This window comes from Lutra lutra, chromosome 3 (assembly GCF_902655055.1).
Source record: "Lutra lutra chromosome 3, mLutLut1.2, whole genome shotgun sequence".
NCBI classification, from domain to species: domain Eukaryota; kingdom Metazoa; phylum Chordata; class Mammalia; order Carnivora; family Mustelidae; genus Lutra; species Lutra lutra.
Genome location: NC_062280.1, coordinates 110585586 through 110603739, shown reverse-complemented (window position 1 = coordinate 110603739; position 18154 = coordinate 110585586). Strand labels below are relative to the sequence as shown.

The 18154-nt window shown below is 35.6% G+C and overlaps 1 pseudogene; it reads left to right on the top strand.

Moving 5' to 3' along the window:
* The first annotated feature begins 11112 nt into the window (after nt 1-11112).
* Nucleotides 11113-18154, top strand: part of LOC125095590 (sorting nexin-19-like) — a 77581-nt pseudogene continuing 70539 nt past the window's right edge.

Here is an 18154-nt window from a genome sequence, read left to right as displayed (position 1 = left end):
TAACAAGAGGAAATTGGGAAAGAACCCAAATACATGGAGACTAAACAGCATCCTTCTAAAGAATGAATGGTTCAACCAGGAAATTAAAGAAGAATTGAAAAAATTTATGGAAACAAATGATAATGAAAACACAACGGTTCAGAATCTGTGGGACACAACAAAGGCAGTCCTGAGAGGAAAATATATAGTGGTACAAGCCTTTCTCAAGAAACAAGAAAGGTCTCAGGTACACAACCTAACCCTACACCTAAAGGAGCTGGATTAAGAACAAGAAAGAAACCCTAAACCCAGCAGGAGAAGAGAAATCATAAAGATCAGAGCAGAAATCAATGAAATAGAAACCAAAAAAACAATAGAACAAATCAACGAAACTAGGAGCTGGTTCTTTGGAAGAATTAATAAGATTGATAAACCCCTGGCCAGACTTATCAAAAAGAAAAGAGAAAGGACCCAAATAAATAAAATCATGAATGAAAGAGGAGAGATCACAACTAATAACAAAGAAATACAGACAATTAGAAGAACATACTATGAGCAACTCTACGCCAACAAATTTGACAATCTGGAAGAAATGGATGCATTCGTAGAGACATATAAACTACCACAACTGAACCAGGTAGAAATAGAAAGCCTGAACAGACCCATAACCAGTAAGGAGTTTGAAACGTTCATCAAAAATCTCCAAACAAACAAAAGCCCAGGGCCAGACGGCTTCCCGGGGGAATTCTACCAAACATTTAAAGAAGAACTAATTCCTATTCTCCTGAAACTGTTCCAAAAAATAGAAATGGAAGGAAAACTTCCAAACTCATTTTATGAGGCCAGCATCACCTTGATCCCAAAACCAGACAAGGATCCCATCAAAAAAGAGAACTACAGACCAATATCCTTGATGAACACAGATGCAAAAATTCTCGCCAAAATACTAGGCAATAGGATTCAACAGTACATTAAAAGGATTATTCACCACGACCAAGTGGGATTTATTCCAGGGCTGCAAGGTTGGTTCAACATCCGCAAATCAATCAATGTGATACAACACATTAATAAAAGAAAGAACAAGAATCATATGATACTCTCCATAGATGCTGAAAAAGCATTTGACAAAGTACAGCATCCCTTCCTGATCAAAACTCTTCCAAGTGTAGGGATAGACGGCACATACCTCAATATTATCAAAGCCATCTATGAAAAACCCACCGCAAATATCATTCTCAATGGAGAAAAACTGAAAGCTTTTCCGCTAAGGTCAGGAACACGGCAGGGATGTCCGTTATCACCACTGCTATTCAACATAGTACTAGAAGTCCTAGCCTCAGCAATCAGACAACAAAAGGAAATTAAAGGTATCCAAATCGGCAAAAGAAGTCAAACTATCACTCTTCGCAGATGATATGATACTATATGTGGAAAACCCAAAAGACTCCACTCCAAAACTGCTAGAACTTGTACAGGAATTCAGTAAAGTGTCAGGATATAAAATCAATGCACAGAAATCCGTTGCATTTCTCTACACCAACAACAAGACAGAAGAAAGAGAAATTAAGGAGTCCATCCCATTTACAATTGCATCCAAAACTATAAGATACCTAGGAATAAACCTAACCAAAGAGACTAAGAATCTATACACAGAAAACTATAAAGTACTCATGAAAGAAATTGAGGAAGACACAAAGAAATGGAAAAATGTTCCATGCTCCTGGATTGGAAGAATAAATATTGTGAAAATGTCTATGCTACCTAAAGCAATCTACACATTTAATGCAATTCCTATCAAAGTACCATCCATTTTTTTCAAAGAAATGGAACAAATAATCCTAAAATTTATATGGAACCAGAAAAGACCTCGAATAGCCAAAGGAATATTGAAAAAGAAAGCCAAAGTTGGTGGCATCACAATTCCGGACTTCAAGCTCTATTACAAAGCTGTCATCATCAAGACAGCATGGTACTGGCACAAAAACAGACACATAGATCAATGGAACAGAATAGAGAGCCTAGAAATAGACCCTCAACTCTATGATCAAGTCATCTTCGACAACGCAGGAAAGAATGTCCAACGGAACAAAGACAGCCTCTTCAATAAATGGTGTTGGGAAAATTGGACAGCCACATGCAGAAAAATGAAATTGGATCATTTCCTTACACCACACACGAAAATAGACTCAAGATGGATTTTGGATCTCAATGTGAGAAAGGAATCCATCAAAATCCTTGAGGGGAACACAGGCAGCAACCTCTTCGACCTCAGCCACAGCAACATCTTCCTAGGAACATCACCAAAGGCAAGGGAAGCAAGGGCAAAAATGAACTATTGGGATTTTATCAAGATCGAAAGCTTTTGCACAGCAAAGGAAACAGTTAACAAAACCAAAAGACAACTGACAGAATGGGAGAAGATATTTGCAAATGACATATCAGATAAAGGGCTAGTGTCCAAAATCTATAAAGAACTTAGCAAACTCAACACCCATAGAACAAATAATCCAATCGAGAAATGGGCAGAGGACATGAACAGACATTTCTGCAAAGAAGACATCCAGATGGCCAACAGACACATGACAAAGTGCTCCATATCACTCGGCATCAGGGAAATACAAATCAAAACCACAATGAGATATCACCTCACACCAGTCAGAATGGCTAAAATTAACAAGTCAGGAAATGACAGATGCTGGCGAGGATGCGGAGAAAGGGGAACCCTCCTACACTGTTGGTGGGAATGCAAGCTGTTGCAACCACTCTGGAAAACAGCATGGAGGTTCCTCAAAATGTTGAAAATAGAACTACCCTATGACCAAGCAATTGCACTGCTGGGTATTTACCCTAAAGATACAAACGTAGTGATCCGAAGGGGCACCTGCACCCGAATGTTTATAGCAGCAATGTCTACAATAGCCATGGAAAACTATGGAAAGAACCTAGATGTCCATCAACAGACGAATGGATAAAGAAGAAGTGGTATATATACACAATGGAATACTATGCAGCCATCAAAAGAAATGAAATCTTGCCATTTGCGATGACGTGGATGGAACTAGAGGGTATCATGCTTAGCGAAATAAGTCAATCGGAGAAAGACAACTATCATATGATCTCCCTGATATGAGGAAGTAGAGATGCAACATGGGGAGTTAAGGGGGTAGGAGAAGAGTAAATGAAACAAGATGGGATTGGGAGGGAGACAAACCATAAGTGACTCTTAATCTCACAAAACAAACTGAGGGTTGATGGGGGGAGGGGGTTGGGAGAGGGGGGTGGGGTTATGGATATTGGGGAGGGTATGTGCTATGGTGAGTGCTGTGAAGTGTGTAAACCTGGCGATTCGCAGACCTGTACCCCTGGGGATAAAAATATATGTTTATAAAAAATAAAATAAAAAAAAAAGAAAATAATCAGATTATAAGCAACATAAGTTATTTAATATGGACTTAAAGCAATATTTAAAGGAAAATACATGTCTCTAAATGCCAATATTAGAAAATAAGAAATATTAAAAACAACAAACAATATGAGGCTCCTGAGTGGCTCACTAGGTGAAGGGCCTGCCTTTGGCTCAGATCAAGATCTCAGGGTGCTAAGATCTAGCCCCACATTGGGCTTCCTGCTCAATGGGAAGTCTGCTTCTCTGCCCCTCTGCCACTCCCCATCCCTCCCCTCCCACCCATGCTCTCTCTTGCTCTCCTCTCTAAAATAAATAAATAAAATTTTAAAAAACAAATAAACAAGACAAGCAAACAAAAAACAACCTAAATTTCTATACCAAGAACCAAGAAAAGGACAGCAAATTAAATCCAAAGAAAAAGTAATAATAAAGGTAAAGAAGAAATCAATAAAATGCATAATAAACAGTAGAGAAAGTGGATAAAGTCAAGATTGGTCCTTTGACAAAAAAAATGAAACTGATGAATACTTAGCAAGCCTCATCAAGGAAAAAAAAATAGAGAGACACCAAGTTATCCATGGTAGAATGAAAGAAATTACATCACTACAGATTCTCCAACATTATGCTAATATATTTGAAGATTGTTTTTATGAAATAGAAAAATTCCCTTATCACAAGTAAAGGAAAATCACACAAAGAGAAATAAAGAAAAATTACAACATTTTAATGTTTTTAAATAATCTGATACCAGAGCTCAAATATTCCTCATTCCAAAATAGCTAAGTACATTGATTTTTTTTTCAAAATGTAAGTAGGAAATAATTTCAGTCTATCAAAAACTCTGTAATAGATATACTGTTTAAATTTATTTTATGAGACTAGCATAACCTTGATACCGAAACCTTACAAAGACCTCACAGGAAAGAAAAAAAATATTGCCTGAAAATAAGTGCAAAAATAGTTACAAATGTGAGCTATTTTGACGCAATGATATATTTAAAAAAAAAGAGATATTACCTAGAGGAAGATTTTCTCAAGAACACAAAGTGGTTTAACATTGAAATATTAATCAATTTAATGCAAAATATGGAGAAGAGAGATAAGCCCTATGAATATTTATTTTTTAAGATTGTATTTATTTATTTATTTTAGAGAGAGAGAGAGTGTGTGTGTGTAGGGTGAAGAGAAGAGGGTAAAGGAGAGTGACAATTAGAATCCTCCTTGAGCACGGAAACTGATGGGGGCTTGATCTCAGGATCTGAGATTGTGACCTGAGCTAAAATCAGGAGTCAGACATTTAACCTACTGAGCTACCCAGGCACCCTATGAATATTTCAGTAGATGCATAAAATCATTACCACATTCATAATAATATTTGATCAACTTAGGAATCGATGAAGTCTTCTGAAATTTGATAAAATATGAAGAAAATAATGAAGAACAAAAATCACGGGTATAATGAAATACTGAATATCATTATACCCATGATTTTTGAAGCAAGGTGAGACTGATTAGGGAAATCTGTGTTCCAAGGTGACCCACCAATCCAGCAGGGGAATCCCAGTTCTGGCCCCAAGGCCTTTCCAGGTCTTCCCTCCTGCCCCACCTGCCCTGGGCACAAGAGCACCACAGATATGGACATATAAGTGTATAAAGGACTACCTTTGTTGTGCTCAGGGCTCAGACCCTGGGATATTACTCTCTTCTGAGCCTACAGGCCTTAAATAAACCTCTGATCCTCCAAGGTCTTAGAGTGCTGGTTGGTTCTTCCATCAGGATCCAGTCCGGGTTCTGTAACAAGACTATTTCTGTAAATACTTGTATTGGACACTTTGTGAGATATAATGAGGAAAAGCAAAAGAATAATTATAAGGTGTAGAATGATAAAAAATGAAACTGTCATTATTTTAAATGATACAATTTTTTACATAGAAACAGCTGGCCCCCTGAAAAATTTCCATTAAGTTATTAGATGTAATAAATGAGTTTACCAAAGAGCTAATATACAAGTGAGTACAGTATAAAAGTCAATTACATATCTATAAGTCAGCAGTGAAATTAAAAGTAAAATTTAAAAATATCTCACAAAAATGGCATCAATAAAAAGTTTACAAGAATTTCACATAGAAAATATAAAATATTGCTGAATAAGTTAATAGAAAAAAATGTCATGTTTCTAGATTGAAATCCTAAATGTTAAGATAGCAAATTCCCCAAAATTTATCTGTTGCTTCATCAGAATTCTTTTAGAAATCCCAGATTTTTTTCAACAATTGACAGATGATTCTACAGTTCATATGGAAATGTATATAATAAATATTAGCCAATACAGTTTCATAGGAAAACAAAACTGGAATCTTATGCTACTGGATTTCAAGACTTATTACAAATTTAAATTAATAGAATTATACTATTGATAAAAGAATAGGCAAATAGAGCAACAGAAAAATATAAATTAGAAATCAAGAAATTGATCTTGTATATGTGTAATCATTTGCTGTACAACCAAGTCACTATTTCAATGTCAATAGAAAAGAATATTCTTTCTAAAAACTTGTGCCATATCAACTAGCTGTCAAAAAGTAATAAAATAAAATAAGATAACATAAGACAAAAGGGAAAAGTAAAAAAAGAATCTTAATCTTAACCTCATTCTCCACACAAAACCCTCCCAGATTGATAATATAACTAAGTATGACAGGTTAAAAAAATAAAACTTCTATAAATGAGAAAAAAGAGTAAAAAATTATCTACATGAAATATTTATAAATAGCACTGTGTTAAATTTAAATTTTTGTTCATCAAAGACACCATGAAGAAACCAAAAATATAAACCATGAAATATACATGTAGTCATAGAATATGTATCACAGAAGGGCACTTTTTTTAGCCATAACCAAACCCAATATTTTTATTTTGTACTGGTAATTAAATATACACATATATTTTCACCCTATTGTAATAATGTAATACCCTAACATATATTCAAGTGGATTATAATTATTATTTTTGCTAACCTAAGCATGTTTTGTTGTGCATTACTAGATAGAATACTTATGTGATTCACACTCAGAAAAATAATAATAATAATACTTATTATTGAAATATAGTTGACATACAATGTTATATTAATTTCAGGTGTACAATATAGTGACTTGACAAATCTCTATATTATTCAGTGTTCACCATAAGTGTTGTCACCATTTGTCACCATAGAATATTATATTGTTAACTATATTCCTTATGCAGTATTTTTTCATCTCTGTGATTTAACTTACTTTAGGATTTTTATTTATTTATTTGATAGAGATCACAAGTAGGCAGAAAGGCAGGCAGAGAGAGAGAGAGGAGGAAGCAGACTCCCTGCTGAGTAGAGAGCCCGATGCGGGGCTCCATCCCAGGACCCTGGGATCATGACCTGAGCCGAAGGCAGAGGCTTTAACCCACTGAGCCACCCAGGTGCCCCTTAACTTACTTTATAACTGGAAGTTTGTACTTCTTCATACCCACTACCTATTTCCCCATGCCCACAGCCACTTCCCCTCTGGTAACCACCAGTTTATTCACTGTATTTATGAGTCCATTTCTGTTTTTGTTTGTTTGCTTGTTCATTTATTTTTGTATTCAGATTCCACATGTAAGCAAAATGGTATAGGATTTATCCTTTTCTTAGTTTACTTAGCATTACACACTCCAGGTCCATCCATGTTGGTACAAATGTCAAGATTTCATTCTTCTTGGGACGCCTGGGGAGCTCAGTTGGTTAAGCTTCGGCCTCCGGCTCAGGGCATAATCCCAGTATCGTGGGATCAAGTTCTGCATTGAGCTCCTTGTTCAGCAGGGTGCCAACCTCTTCTTCTCTCTCTGCTGCTTCCCCTGCTTGTGTTTGCTCTCTCTCTGTCAAATGAGAAAAAAAAAAAAAAAATATATATATATATATATATATACTTATATATATATATATAAATATGTATGTACCACATCATCTATTTATATTGTATTAAATATATATCTTATATTTATGTACCACGTGCATCTATTAGTGAACACTTGGGTTGTTCCCATATCTTAGCTATTGTAAATAGTTAAGATAGGGTGCATGTATCTTTTTGAATGACTATTTCAGTTTCTCTGTAAATACCCTCTAGCTAAATTATTGGATTGTATGGTCTTTCTATTTTTTTTTTATATTAGCCATTTTAACAAGTCAGAGGTGGTATCATTGTGGCTTTCATTTGCATTTCAAAAAAGGACATTTTTTAATATTGATACAAAAATTATAACAAATTTATACAAATATATAAACCAAAATATTTAAATAAATGGACAGAAGACTTAAACAAGCAATCCACAAAAGTCAATATTCAAATAGACAGTATATGATAGCATTTTGCAATTACTAGAATGGCTAAATCTAGCAAAGAAAAACTCTGTTTGATTTCTCAATTAAAAATAAAAAAGAAAATGGATAATATCAAAGTTTGGTAAGAATGTGAAGAGGCTGGAAACATCATTTAATATATAACTTGCCTCTATGGAATACATTTTATATAGAATATATTTTAGAAATATATTTTAAAATTAATATTACCTTATTACCAGCCATTCTACTCTTAGGAATATATGGGAATAAATAAGCAGTCGTGTCCACCAAAAGACCTGAGCAAGAATTTTTATAGCCCCTTACTCATAATAATGAACAAAATATTAATAACCAAAAAGTCCATCAATAGGCAGGTGCATAAATGTGGTATATCTCTAAAATGAAATACTACTTAGACTTGAGAAATAATGAACGAATCCACATACAAGAGCATAGATGAATCTTGTAGACATCATTTTAACTGTAATCATTCAGGCACAAAAGAGTACTTATTGTGTAATTCCTTGATGAGATGTTCAACAACAAGTAATCAGTAACAATGGTGATGCAAAGAAGAATAGCCTTGAACTTTGTGTTATGCCTAAAGGAAATTATGGACTCTGAGAGGGCCTTCTTGGTGCTGGAAATCATCTAGATCTTAATCTGAATTGAATTTACATAATTTTTATTCATATATACAAATTATTGAGTTGCACAGTGGAGATTTGTGTACTCATTGCATGTGTTTTACATTAATAAAAGTTTATCAAATATCCACACTGAAAAGTGATATATTTAAGTAAGAAAATGTATTCAATAGACAACCATTAAGCATTTAAGAATTGTTGGCCACATAGTGAGAGGCGGAGAGCATAGGATACAAGGGAACAAAGAACACAAGAAAGGACAAATCTAGAAAACAATGAACTTGAATTATATAGTTTATAGATAGACACTATACACACACACACACACACACACACACAGATAGATACGAGATAATATAATTATAAAACTCAAGCAATTATACGACCACTTTTCTAGTTGTAAAAAATGGCATCATGCCACGTGTGTTTTTAGATTTTTTAATGTTATTTTATAGGATGGTAAACTATTGTATATGATCTTGCCTGAATGATTCCTTTAACCACTATTAATTAGTTAATAATCCCTGATGCGAGAGGTATTTGATATATTTTTCCAGATATGTATTTTAAAGATTTTATTTATCTTTCTGAGAGAGAACATTTATTTGAGAGAGAGGGACAGAGAGAGAGGGAGAAGCAAATTCCCCATCGTGCCTGGAGCCCTCATGGGGATAGATTCCAGCACTATGGGATCATTATCTGAGCTGAAGGTAAACTTTAACCCGCTGAGCTACCCAGGTGTCCTCCAGATATTTTTGAATAAGAAGGGTGCTCTCAGAGTTCCAGAAGAATTTCCAAAGCCAAATTGTTTGCTCTATGTTTCTAATTGTGTTTTGTTGTTATTATTGTTTATTTCTGATAGAGTAAAAAAGCATCCCTGACATTTATCATTTGGTAGCTATGGTGTGCTCTATTTAACATAAATTATTTCACACAACACAAACATTAAGCTATCTCAGTGGTTCTCAACCAGGGGTGATTCGGTATTCAGGGAATATTTGGCAAGGTCAGAGGTTGTTCTGGTATCTAATGGGTCAAGTCCAAGGTGCTGCCAAATACCCTATAATGCCTAGGACTACTCCCATGACAAATAATTAACTGGCCCGAAATGTCAATAGTGCCAATGTTTGAAAACCTCTAGATTAGATCTGTGGCCTTGATGGAACAAGACGAAAGAGCCCAATTTGTAATCGTGTCTGAACATAGGCAGAAACAAAAGCACAATGCGCAAAACACAGAAACAACAAAACTTTCCTTTTTCTTTGCAACATGAGTGACTGCTATGCCAGCAATCACAGATCTAGTTCCACCCCATTGTTCTTGTCTATTCAATTATAAGTATGATATATCCAATCACGGAATCATCCCTTCCTCTCTGGACAATTCTCAGTCTAGAGAAAATTCTCCTTCTTGGAATTCTTTTACAAATTGTCTAACATAAACTTTGAATTATCTCACTCATTTAAGCTCAGATCCTATAACAAGGTATCCCTACTTCTCTTACTGAAAGGCACCATGATTCCCTATAATTATGCTGCTATTTGATGCTGTTAAGAGTAAACCCAACTTTGTTTAGTTACAAGTCTGTGGACTACCTCCTGCCAATCTTTGGCTGGTGACCACTTTCAGTTTGTGTGATTTTTGTTGTCATTATCTTTGTTGTTGAATTTTAGAAAGTTATATTTGTAAGAGAATCTTGAAAGGTAACACAACACAATATACTCCTCTCCCCCAGGTATACTTCTTTGGCATAAAGATGATTTTGAACTGATTACTGTGAGAAACAGCAGATACAGGAGAACGTGTGGAAACAGGTAGATGTTACACTTTTGAAAAGAAGCTTGAGTTCTAAGCCACCTCTGAGACTTACTCATTTTTCCCTAGGTATCTCTCATGTACACATGAGGTATACATGTTAATATAGGTGTTTGTTTTTCTTTTGTTAATGTATCTGTTACTACAAGGGTTTCAGTCATGAACTCTGAAGGATAGAAGGAAAGTTATTTTCCCTACCCTGCAACTTCAAGGTGTTCTTTTAAAATGGAAGATGTCATTAAAGATGCACTGCATCTTGCAACCAATTGCCTAGACAGAGTAAAATATTTAATTATTGATCAAACCATCTGGATTGAGGCTAGATGAAAAAAAAAAAAAAAAATATATATATATATATATATATATATATATATATATATTCTCCTTCCCATTTAATTCTTCAGTTTAAGGTTTATAATTCTGTAACTTACTTTTTGAAAAATACTTTAATTACTTATATCTTCTTTGTTCCTCAGATTGGAATGTTAGATTCTTAAGGACAATAACTGTGCCACATTTAATTTATTGCATGCATAACACAAGGCTTACTACAATTTAAGAAATCAATAAATGTCGACTGTTGTACTTTAGTTATAATTCTAGTTAAACATGCATTGTTTACCCCCAAATTTATTGTAAGTACTTTAAAAGGTAGAATAATATGTTAAGCTTTTTAGCAGCCAAAATAAGATCTTATTCTTTTAAGAGACAAATAAATTGTCCTGAATGACATATTTCTATATATTCCATGGCACAACTCACTATCATAGCTAATGAAACTGATGCGATGTCATTTGATTGTAACTGCAGGGAACTGGAATTTAAAAAGTTTTATACTTAAGGTATGACTTCATTAAGGACATTGTTGAACCACACACTCCATTAGGAATTGTAAGTTAGAAATGAGGATGAGCTCCCTGTCCTTCTCATCAGTAGATAAGGCCAGAAGTGATTCAGCAGTCCCAGGTATGTGATCCCAGTGATGGTCAAGTGGTTGGAACAGGTCCTTGGTGCAGTATTCCCTCAGAGGGCTCTTTCTACATGACCAGGTCCTGTAGCATACTGAGCATGTGCAAAACATCTGCTTTTCAGAATTAAGATATCTCAATTAGTCAGGGGAAGTAAGCCAATTGGCTTCCTACCCTGGAGATTGTGATTGTTCCAGCTGGCTAAGCACCAAGTGTTCAGGGACAGGATGACCAGGTTTCCTTTGAGAAATCAGACACTGATAGCTCTCAACTAGCTAAGGAATTGATGGGAAACTTGCTACCAATCTTTGGACTGTGGCTGTGTGACAGTACCACGGTCCTGGAAAAAAAAATTAAAAAAAAAAAAAAAAGTTAGGAACGCAACCATAAATAGAATTATCCCTCTCTTCAAAGAGCTATATATCATTTTATTTGGGAGTGAGGTATTGACAAATAAACAAATAATCACAAAACAATAGTATATTGTGAAATAGAGGTAGGGACACATTTACAGGAGAACAAGTGTGGTTCATTTAACCCAAGGGGGTAAAGGAGTATCAACCAAGAAATGATTCCTAGGGATATTGATATGTTAGCTGAGTTCAGGAGGGTTGCTCAGAGTTTGCCAATTATACAGGAGTTTGTGCCTTTCAAGCAGTGGAAAGTTACCTTCAAAGACATAAAGGTGAGAAAGAATGCATGGTACTTTTTGCAAAACGTTAAGAAAAAAAGTTTTGATTTTGATGTACAAGATGAAGGAGGGAGATGGGCTGCAAAGTTAGACAGAAGTGAGAACCAGGTGGGCTATGTGTCATCTACAAATGTTGAATTATATCCTGAAGGAGAATCTTTACCTGTTTAATTGTATGATCTTAAAAAGTCTCATGGGACCCCACTCTTCAAGTCCCATAGGCCAGACCTCCAACCTGTACTAGTCAGCATTCCTTAATGGAGGTATTTATGTAGCCTTTGAATTTTACTCAGTTCTTTGTAGTTTGCCAGAGGGAATGAGGCAGTATGGTTTTTTTTCAGGATAAAATGCCAGATATGCAGCTCAAGTTCATAGCAAATGTTCCATTTGGAATTTCAGCAAAGAGAAACCGTTCCTATAGGAGGTCTTTTCTAAGATGATAATCTGATATATTTAAATAGGGGGGGGGGAGGAGAAAAGAGCCTCAATTCAGGTTCAGCAATGAGTGACTCTGAGAGGGCAGAACTGAACCTCAGCAAAGCCAATAAGCTTCTGATATTAAAGTCCCTTAGCCAGAAACCCAAATGCTCTAACTCCAAATTCAAGCAACCTCACCCAGCTGCTTCTGTTTTGTATGCCGGCTTCATTACAGCCTTCTTTCAGGAGTTCAAAACTGTTGGGAGTTTCCTTCATGACTGACTTTCAACATTAACTTCTAGGTTATCAAATTGCCTAACTTAAGGACCAGAAAATGTCTTTAGGTTATCATGTCACCTGAGGTATGCACCATAAAATATAAACAATAAGCCTTTACACAGGACTGCACCCTTTGGGAAGCATGTAGAGAGAACTCTCCACTAACTTACTTTATATTGTGAAGTTTCTGAAACACCTTTTGTACAATTACTTGCTTGGGCTTGATTTCAGACAAAAGGAAAACTAAAGGGTCCTTTCCTATCATGTCAGCCTCTAAACCCGGAAAGAGAAATGGAAAATGCTTTATTTCTTCAATCAGTACATGGGTTGGGCTATCACTATAGCAGCAGACTGAACTTCTCTAACTTGTCCTTTAATTGTAAAAAACTGAGTCATAGACTGGACTGTGTCCCCCAAATTTCAAATTGAAGTATTTACCTGCAAAGTGATTTTATTCAGAGAGAAGGTCTTTAGGGAGGTAATTAAGGTTAAATAAGGTCATAAGCATGAGACTCTATTCCTATAGGATGAGTATCCTTATAAGAAGAGAAAGAGACACCAGAGATCTGTCACTCTCTCCACACCAGCACAGAGGAAAGGCCATACAAAGACATGGAAAGACAAATGACCATCTATAAGCCAGGAGAGGAGACTCATCATAAATCAGCCCCACTGGTACCTTGATCTTGGACTTTAAAACTCTAGCACGGTGAGAAAAATTGCTGTTTGTTATTTAAGTGACCCAGACTGTGGTATTTCGTTATGTCAGTCTTGGCAGACTAATGCAGACCTCTTCAGTGAGGGGTTAAGAAAATTTAGGGACAATATGTTGGAATGTCTCTACAGAGCCCAGAATGTACCATAAAGGACATAATATTGATTTTTTTTAATCACTGCTAAAAGCAGCCTCTGAGATGTTCCCCAGTAAATCCCATAGACTAATGTTCATAATTCTGCATAATCCTCCAAATTTTTTAGTGTGAATCGGACCTAGTGTGATTTGCTTCTAATGAATAGAGTATGGGACTAATAAAAGGGTGTCACTAGCTTAGGTGTGTTACATTTAACAGGCAAAATTTCAGGATGCCCACTTAAATAAAATTTTAGATAAACAACATATGTGTGTTATTTTTTTAGTATAAACATGCCCCATGTAATATTTAGAATATACTAATAAAAACAATATTCACCTAAAATCAAATTTAACTGGTATCCTGTATTTTATAAAAAAAAAAAAAAACTAGACTCTTTAACTAAAATGTAAGAGAAATGATGGGATGTCACTTCCAAAATTATATCACAAAAGATTTTGACTTCTGTTCTGGATGTTCTCTCACTCCCTTGCTCTGAGGGAAGCCAATAGCCCTTTTTTGAGCTTCCCAGTGAAGAGGCCATTTTGGCAAGTAACTGAGTGATGTCTCTGGCCAACATATACTAAGAAATTAAGGACTGGCAACAACAACATGAGTGAAATTGGAAGCTGATACTTTTCCATGCAAGCCTTAAGATGACTGAATCCCAGGCCGATACCTTCATTACAGCCTCCCTGGGTCAGAGAGGCTACCTAAGTAGTGTCTGTACTAATGGCCCACAGAAACAAGGAAATAAATGTGTACTATTTTAAGCTGCTAAATTTTGAGTAACTTATTATGCAGTTATGGATAAATAATGCAGTACTTGACCTTCTCAAAATCAGTCATCTGATTTCTTCTTTCTTCAAAAGCAAATATTCAATAAGTAAGGTTCCGCAGAGAAACATGACACCTTGAAGATGCTATGTCTGTCTGGGACATTCTGTTCTTTTTTTTTTTTTTTTTTTAATTTTTATTCTTACCCTTCTTCACTTGGTTCTACAACATCCTTTAATATACACCTTAACAATCACCTCTTCCAGGAAGCTTTCCCTGCATTGGAAGCTCCTGGTTGTACATAGCCACAATATGCTGTAAATAGTTTTACTGCATTTACTCTGTTGAAATTTACATTTTTTTCCCCTTTTGCTGTCTAACTGGTTACAAGTTTTTGGCCTAACACTATGTCTGCCTTTATAACAGGCTTAAACAAAAAGCAGATAAATTAGAACAATCTGAGCAACATTAAAAAACAACAATGACAGCAAAACCTCAAAACAACAACAACAATACAATACCACAGGTTTTGGCCTAACTCTTCAGGACTTTTTAAGGAGCAGTGAGTCCTAAGTACATTCCTTCTGATTAAAATCAAGGGAACATTCATTAGAGAGCAGTCTAGGTATGGGGGTTCTGGAAGCTCTTACAACCAAAGAACATTGAGTGAAGAAAGGATGAAGAGAGAGTATAAAATTACCTTTTCTTTGTATTTCTGAAGTCTGAACTCAGAACATCAGGAAATGTTAGATTTGATCAAGAGCCTGGGCCAGATGGTCTGAGGTGTTGAAATCCATGTCTTTCTTGCCTTATATGACATGTGATCTTGAGAAAATAATTTAAATTGTCTATTCCTGAATTTTCTTATACAATAGAGATACAGTGAAATAAAGCTAATATTATGGTGTTTAGAACAGTACACAGAGCAAGCTAAATCAATGTCCCTACTATAATAAATACTTTTATGATAATATATATTTCTATTATAAGAAACAGTATAAGAATTGTTATTGAACAGTAGAATAGACTATGTCCTGATAACAATACTAAGAATTATGGAGCACTTGCTCTAGATGAGGCATATACTAAGAACTTAACCTATATTCACTCAATCTTCATACACACCCCATGAGGGAGGTGCACTTTCTTTTTTGGTACTGCAAATGATCTAGTAAAGCACAATAAAATTACGTAATTTGTCCAAAGTCACATAACTAATACATATCAGAGCTAGGACTTGACCCCACATAATGAAGATTCAAAGTCTGGCTACTAACCACTTCACTATCCTATCTCCAGACTGATAAATTTCCATTCCCCATTGAATATCTTCTGCCTGAGATTTTACCTTGGATAGAATGTTGGGATAGGTGTTCTTTAGGATCACCACCATCTGTGTGCTTTTTGTGTTTTTGTTTGATTTTTACAATTGTTTAAGATCCTTTATTGCACTCATCAGTCTTCTATTTTATTCATATAATTATTTAAAAAATGTACTGGAAGTCTCTGTGGGAGATAAAGCTAATGTATTTATTCAGTTTGAATTTATTTCCATTATATTCTAAAAGAAAAAGCCAGTGAATTTTGTGGACACAATTTCGGTTTTTGGTTGAGGATTGAAAACAAAGTCTAGGGACGCCTGGGTGGCTCAGTTGGTTAAGCAGCTGCCTTCGGCTCAGGTCATGATCCCAGCATCCTGGGATCGAGTCCCACATCGGGCTCCTTGCTTGGCAGCGAGCCTGCTTCTCCCTCTGCCTCTGCCTGCCACTCTGTCTGCCTGTGCTCACTCTCGCTTCTCTCTCTATGACAAATAAATAAATAAAATCTTTAAAAAAAATTTAAAAGAAAACAAAGTCTAGGCCCAACTTAGTTTTCAAGTTTTAATGTTCAAGACAGAGTATAGAGATGATATGGACATCAACTATAGTTGTTCGCTGTTCTGAAAGGACAAAGACACTCAAAGAGAAGAATGTGTCAGAGGAAGAATGGTTGAGAGAGACAGTAGATTTTGGATTAAGTGTAAGGCTTGGATGCTTCACCTGGTCAATACACTTGAACACCTAAACTTTTCAGGGTACCATAAATACCCAACAAGGAAATGACTTGGACATTTTGGGCCCACTTATCTGTGAAAGAAGGGTTTAAAGTCTCTGTGCTCAAGACAAATCAGGACATATCACACAATTGAGCTATAGACAAAGGAATGAAATACTCATGCTACATACATATCGAACATTTATTATCTGTGAGGCAGAGTGTTAAATAGTAAAGATTCAGAGATAAATGTACCTTAGACATCTGATGAGTTAGAAATGGAAGAGTGCAATTATCCTTTCATAAATCTGATAATGGAGACATGCACAAGGTGCCAGGGAGCAGAAAAGATTCAGTACATCAAAGGATATTACAGGGTGGGTTGTTGTTTAATATAATTTTGAGGGGAGTCTATCAACTATATGAGACTAGAGAGGATATTCCATGCAAAGGGCACAATTTGTACAAAGATATCAGCATATGAAAGAGAACTACACATTTGGGAAATGGCAAGTGTTTCTATGTTGCTGGAGCGGAAAAAAAGGCAGCAGTTCTGTAGAAAGAGGATGAACAAGTAGGTAAGGGACAGTTCAAGAAGGGTATTCTGTCTAGTGTTCAGGAATTTTTAGTTTATCCTATATATAATTAGAAATCAATTCACTCTTCATAGGTACAGGCATGAAAAAATTCATTTTAGAAATTTGAATGGGGGAATGATATTTAAAATTAACAGGAGTGCCAAGAAAGCAAGCTATTGGTATAGTCAAGGGGGAGATGATAAAAATTATAGCTAGGGCAACCATATGGGGATAGATTGTCCACAATCTAGGTTATAGAGAAGGGGGAGCAACTTGTTGATAGGTTAGGTGATACAGATTTGGTATGGAAAGGGATCAAGTTTGATTCTAGATTTCTGGCTTGACTGACATGATGGATGGCAGTGTAAAATCTATAGTGTGTTTAGAAGTTAACTAGTTAGGAATTGTATCTATACTTATGAATAAAGATCTGATGGCATTGGCAAATAAAGTTGTTTCCTCCTCACATAAAAGATTTCCAAATGTGGGGGTACCTGGATGGCTCAGTCACTTAAATGTCTAACTGTTAATTTCACCTCAGGTCATGATCTCAATGTTGTGAGATCAATCCCTGCATCAGGCTCCATGTTCAGCATGGAATCTTCTTGAGGTTCTTTCCCCATTCTCTCTGCCCCTCCCCCTACTCACATAGGTTTGCATGCACACAGATACTCTCTCTCTAAATAAATAAATAAAATGAATAAAAAAATATTTCCAAACATAGAAATCCTTGACTAGTACAATAGATTCAATAATTCATCAGAGATGTATGTCTTTTATCTTTCCACCAAATATCCTGTGTACTGTTTATATCTACGAAGTCACCTTATAATTCAGATTTGGTGCTAGAATTCAAATTACCTTATTTATGTTTTAGGCTAATAATGAGAATGAGAAGAAATGGGGAAAAAATGAGTGTGCACCTCTCTCCTCCTTTTTAAAGATCTTTTCTGAAAATCCCATATATCAATCCTGGTTATATATCTTGTCCATCAGACCCTAGTCCTAGGGTCCCCTAGGCACACTTTGTGCTCAGATTAGACCTTGGTAACAATGTGCATAGGTAAAATTAAGGGTCCTGTGCCTAAGGCAGAAGAGGAGACTATAGGGGCAACTAATGATCTTAGTAACAAATAGAAATAATTTGACTATGAGAGAAGGATGATCATAACCAGCTTTTTAAGCATTGCAAAGATTATTAAATACTGATCACAGAATAGTAGCTCAGGAAAAGTCACATCCCTGGGTTTTCCTTCTTTTGCAAGTTCCACCGCATCAATCAAGATCACATTGTTTGAGAAAACTAGGAAAATTTGCATTTGTTTCTTGTTTGTTTCAAGGGTAGAAGC